The sequence below is a fragment of the Haplochromis burtoni genome, unplaced genomic scaffold (assembly GCF_018398535.1).
Source record: "Haplochromis burtoni strain Fernald_Lab_line unplaced genomic scaffold, NCSU_Asbu1 Contig_87, whole genome shotgun sequence".
Taxonomy (NCBI): Eukaryota; Metazoa; Chordata; class Actinopteri; order Cichliformes; family Cichlidae; genus Haplochromis; species Haplochromis burtoni.
In genome coordinates, this window is record NW_024582448.1 from 151956 (window position 1) to 157955 (window position 6000).

Here is a 6000-nt window from a genome sequence, read left to right on the forward strand (position 1 = left end):
AAATAAGACTCGAGGCCATTGTTTTCAGCAGGTTTCTTTTCTTTTTGTTCAGCTTTACATCTTAATCTCTTCTTGGAATCAGTCTGCTTGCTTGTCATGGTCTATTTGCTGCGTACAGTTTTCTGATCCAACTAAATTGGTGGATGGAGACCTTTTGCTTTAGGTGAAATGGCTCAAAATGCATGTTGTTTTCATAAAGATGTGGTGCCACAGCCAGTTTTTGCTCATTTTTATAAATGAGTATCTATTTTAAAGCATACTGTATGTGTTACATCCGTCATTCCTTGCAAGCATGTTTTCCCACTGTCCTCCAGCAGGTTGTTTCAGAACTATTTACATAAAATTTCCATGATTCATGACCACCTACTCTTCCTGTGGGCTTGAGAGGACCCTGGGGCCACACCTTCAGCCAATGAGAATACTGTCTAATGAATAATGCAAGATTCCTAACATTGCATCTTTTCTGCAAGTAACAGCTGCAGGTGAAGGCCTCAGAATCTCTGCAAGGGTGCGGACATCTTGATTTGGTCATCATCTTAACAGGTCACAATAGAAATTCTGACATAGAAGTCACACAGGTACTCAGTGGAGGTAGGGGCTCATGAAAAAGGTACCCATGTGTTTGGATTTTCTAGTGTAAGTTTTTAATTTTGTAATTTTTTTCTCCACATTCTCCACAAAGTTTAACATGGATCCTTTTTTTTTTGTTTGTTTTTATATTTCTGCGGTTCACATTATAATCACATTAACACTCATGTAACAAATATCTGTAACTGTTTATACCTTTGATTTTGTCTGTGTCAGCTCCTGAGGGATGTGTAGTTGTTAGAAATTAGTTATGAGTTATTAGCTTGATTAGAGCTGATGAGAACATAAAAAACAATGGTAGTGATTTAGGCTACAAAAGTATAAAACTGGGTCAACATAGTCAACATAGTTTCTTTTTTTGCTTAGTATGAGACAGTAGTTCATTGTTGATTGTGGTATGAAGGCTTTGTAAAGTTACATTTTGTTGTCTTTGTGTTCGCCATGACTTGCAGGTTTCATTTGCGAGAAAAATTGTTGCTTTTGTTGGTTAAGAATTAGAGTGGTGCCTGCTTTAACATTCATTTCCAATAAGGGAAACTTCTACGTACATAGATCTGTTTCTTTTATGGCAAAGACAACACGGGAGACACAGGTGTTCAAGTTCCCACAGGGGTAAAATACTGTACGTGAAGTGTTATTCTAGGCTCCTTTGCAAGAGCTGATTTCTGTGCAAGATCAAGTGTTCACAGTGACACAACACAATTCTTTCAAGTCAGTTTCATCTTTTCCCCTGCACAGAGGCTTGCGTTTGATTCCTGACAGCCCTGACATTTTCTCAAATTCAGCCGCAGCGCCTCCTGTCAATAACAGCTGTTGTGATATTTCATCTTCTTGAGATCTTAAAGGAAAGGAATGGGCATGTTCAAAGGCTCCCTGCAGAGAAACATCATTTTACAGGCATTTAAAATCTCATGTCTACATACCAGAACCAATCCAAGAACATTTTTATTTTTCATTTAAAAAAAAATTCTCTTAATGACACGACAAAGATAAAGGGAAGTATCTGACAACACGGTGCCATCTGCAAAGAGAGAGCTCTGCTTATGCCATTCGTACTTGTACTTCTGTAGAATGCACACATTACATGGTTGTTAAAATGATGTAATAAGTAAGTGGAACGTTCTGATGGTCTGCTGCAGTGTAGTCATTAATTGCAGTGCTCCTAATGTTTTTAGTTTTACCCCACACTCATCTTCTCACTCCATTCTAACATCATTTATTAGCCAAGAGGTAAATCTAAATTAGAGCTGATGAAATTGCCAACCTTATGAGGTTTTGACAAGCAGTGGTAAATGACAGGGAACTGCTCAGATAATCCGTTTACGTACTAGAATTAAATGAGTCAGCCAGATGCCAGGTGGCTCCAAATCTCAAACACGCCGACCAGCCGAAACACTAAAACCTTTAAAAGGTGAATTATGTACTGGTGATCATTTATCCTGACATTTGGGATGCTACTCTAACACGTACCACCCACCAACCCAGTATCACGGTAAAACGTCCACGTGTCCATTTCACACTTTGCCTCATGCTTTGCCTCTCCAAAATGTTCTCTCCCCCTGCATTACGGGGGGGGGGGGGTGGGGGGGGCGTTATATTATTAAAGCCACAAAGTCAGGAGCAAGCAAAAAACCTATGAAGTACAATTTACAGTCCTTAATTGCCAGAAACAATTAGGCGGCTAATATGTATATACGTGTAAATGTGTTAATAATGTCTATTTAAACGCTTTCATGTGATTGGAAATAAAATATCTTCCTCTGCTGTTACTGCAGCTTACTGGAACTTTGGTGAGGCAAAACGTATTCCAATAATTTGCAGACTGCGGTTTTGTGGTGTCAGAAGGAAGGAGTTAGGGTACACTGTGGACAGCTTGTCAGTCTATGGGAGGCAGCCTTGCTGGGAGGCAACAACAGTAACCACTGCACCAATGTGACATCAAGAAAATTATTGTATGTAATAAAAGAAACAGACCAGTAACTGCAATTACCTGGTCTTTGCATGAGCAGCAACATGAGGCATTCTGAGGATTTCTTTGCTTGATTCAATTAATATATCTTCTTTGACATTTATTGCTTGCATGATATTTAGGGAAATCATTTTAATAAGGGCACGGGTGTGATACACTGCAATCCATGCAACTACAGTGAAACATGCAATATTACTACATTGCGCTTGTACATGTCTTCAGTTTTAATTAGTTAAACCCCTGGCACATTTTTATTTAAAGTCCAGCACAATCACTTCACCCTGTTCATCTCCAGCTCCTACATTTTGACACCTGTGAAAACCCGGATTCTTAGGAGAACACAAAAACAAACTTATGAGACCTGTTACTCCCATGAAACATTTATTCTGGGTGTAATTCCCACGCATCTGTCTTTTATTCCTTCTTCTTTGATTGCGTCATTTTCCTTTTCTGTCTTCGGCAACTTGTCTACAGACAAAAAAAGAAGACAAAAATCCACTTATAATCACCGCAAATAACACTTTAATAATAATAATGTTGCCACCAGTAACACACAAATAACTCAGTAAAAATGTTTGCTTTAAGTAAGACAGCTTTTCATATTTACCAGGTATGCCAGGCATCTCAAGGAGGATTAATCACAGCTTATATACCATAATAAAAAAAAATGGCTGACATTTAGATTTCATTTGCATGGGAATTTTTTATCTTTTGTTCTTAAAAAAAAAAAAGAAGTTTGCTACTAATGCCCAATTTTTGCAGTGTTTTATAGTTACAGATAGCCCAAAGCACTGCAAAGCAATTCAAAAGGTGATTTGATATATACAGATTTTATTACACTACCCAATCATTACCATAATTTTACGAGTTTTCCGTCACATTTGTTATGGAAACTGTTCTTCTGATGGCTGTGCCGTGCCTCTACCCTGACATCCCAAATCCGTTTTCCAATGTGCTGTCACAATCCATCAGTTTAATTTGAAAGATCACAAGCGTGCTTAGCCACGAGCGTCAATGCTGTTATTCAATAAGACGACCATGCTTAATTCTTCACGTCTTAAGGAAACCGCAAGAAAAGTGCAAGAGGAATGTGTCTTTCCCTTTTATCTGGAGCTATGTGATCAAGCAAATGGCAATAATTTTCTCAGTGTCACAGGTCGACTTCATGAAACACAACATTCTATTCTAACATGGAAAAGAATAGGGTAAAGAATGGCATATGGGATGAAAAGGGACTTACAGTAACTGCATGGAAACGTCAGGAAATATAAAAAAAAGAGAAAAAACACAGATTGAATCAGGTTCCAAACTAAGACAAGTGACATCGTGTTGTCAGCCAGTAAATTAGTCTATGATAATGACTTAATTCTGAAAAAAACATTTGCCAGTAGCAAATCCAAACTTTTTTTTCCCAGAGTCTAGACAGCAGCGGAGAAAAAAGACCTTGGCTGAATTTTCTTTTTAAAAACTGTTTCAATTAAAACGGCTGAGCTGCCTGATTTTGTTAGTGAGCACTTGTCTCGGCACAGAAACTTACTGGTCTTTGTGGAGCAAATAAACTGTTTATTTACATCTACAGACAGTATTCATCTAAACCTTGACGGCATTCATTTCAATCTTTTCACCAAATTTCCCTTTGATTAAATCTTCATTTTTGTCCTGATTGGTGTTCTAATCTCATTCAAGAAACCAGTAAAGTTTATGCAATATTTCACTAAACTCTGTACTAATTTAAAATGATTCTAATTTTTAATAATCTGGCTTTCAAGGGCACTTTCTTTTCTTTTTTTTTTTACCACAAGGCCTAATCCCTGCTTCAGAAACTCGATCCAAAATGAGCAGAACAAGCCAAAGAGAGTTCACATTGTAATTTGCATGCTAGCCCTTAGCAGGAGCTTAGTTGGCGTATGCCTGAGGCAGACTGTGCCACTGTATCCTCCAAAGAAAAGTCTGCCTCATCACTACTAGGGAAGACCAAAAAAAAGGAAAAAGAAAACAAAAACTTGTTTTAAAAGTCATCAAGCGTGGAATAGTTTCCCTAGTGTTTCATGATGTCCGATGACATTTAGATAGGAGGCAAAGGGCTCCCTGTTTGAGTTCATTAATAAAAGTTTAAAACACAAAGTGAAGGCAGATAACTTGGAGTTATTTCCTCTAAAGGTCAAGTGAATCTCATGCAATTACTGAGTGACCGGCCAACTCTAGATTGTGCCAGAAATAATTGAAAAAGGGAGTGAAGAAAAGAAGTACTTATACATGAGTTACTTGTACAGTATAAAGTGACTTTTCCTGGAGCGTCTTGCGTCATATAACACTAAGCTATACAGAGCCAAGTAATAACAGAATGTTGCAAACACACAGTCAACACATTCTCATCCAGAGACATCAAATACCACACTGTAGGTTTATAAAACAGAGCCATAGTACCCTACTGCAGCAGGTCCATCAATGCAGCAACAGCAAAACTCAGCAAAGTAACAGGTCTATTAGACAGGAGGCCTTTTGTTTGCATATTTACTGAGACACACCCGGAATTTACTCTGGATCCTCAAGCTCGTTAAGTCAGTACGTGATTCTAAAATGTCTGTAGGTGGGGATGCAAGGTAAATCAGGTGCTTAATTTGCATAGAATACACTGCTGTACATCTTTGTTAGTAAATGTGTCTTTAAGTGGTCGGTTGTTTTTTACTTTTGGTTTCACTCACTGTTCAGGTTTAGTGTCTTAAAATTACTTGGTTGCATGTAGGAACTATGCAAGAAACATCTCCTGGATGCACTGGCACACATCCTCAGAGATGTATCCTGGGGTCATCAGGATACAGGTTTCCGCTCTCGCAACATCATACACCTTCCCCCAGGCGACCCAACCGGGGGTGATCAGACCCCGACTTGTGTACCAGTAGCTACCCACGGATCAGCCCTCTTAATCCACAGCCACCTTGTGGCTTTCTCTGCCGCTTTGCTCACAGCCTGGATGGCCCTCTTCTAAAATAAATTAAAGTAGCAGGATGGAAAAATGCATGTGGAATAGGCTAATGATTACTTCATAGTGTTGCTGTCAGAGGTTGTTGTAATTTTGGTGATAATATCAGTGGTTTCAATATTATTGTGCCACTCTGATGCCTGATTTTTGAAACAGCACCAGCCTTTTTTTGGCTGGTATGTGTGAAAATGATTCTAAACTGTGTACTGGCAGTGCATTACTGGAAAAGGTATCTCTGTGTTTGGCAGTTCTGCATAAAAGGAGGATTAAAGTCTGGAAAAGAAAAACATATCAAAGGTGTCCCTACAATGCTTCGACTCTTACTGCTACTAGAAGACAAGTTTAATGTTGTAAAGGACTTAATGAGGATTTTATAATGTGTATTCAGCATAGCTTTAAATTGTTAAAGATCTGTTTTCTATTACTGATATAAAAAGGAGAAGAAAAACAAACAATTTGG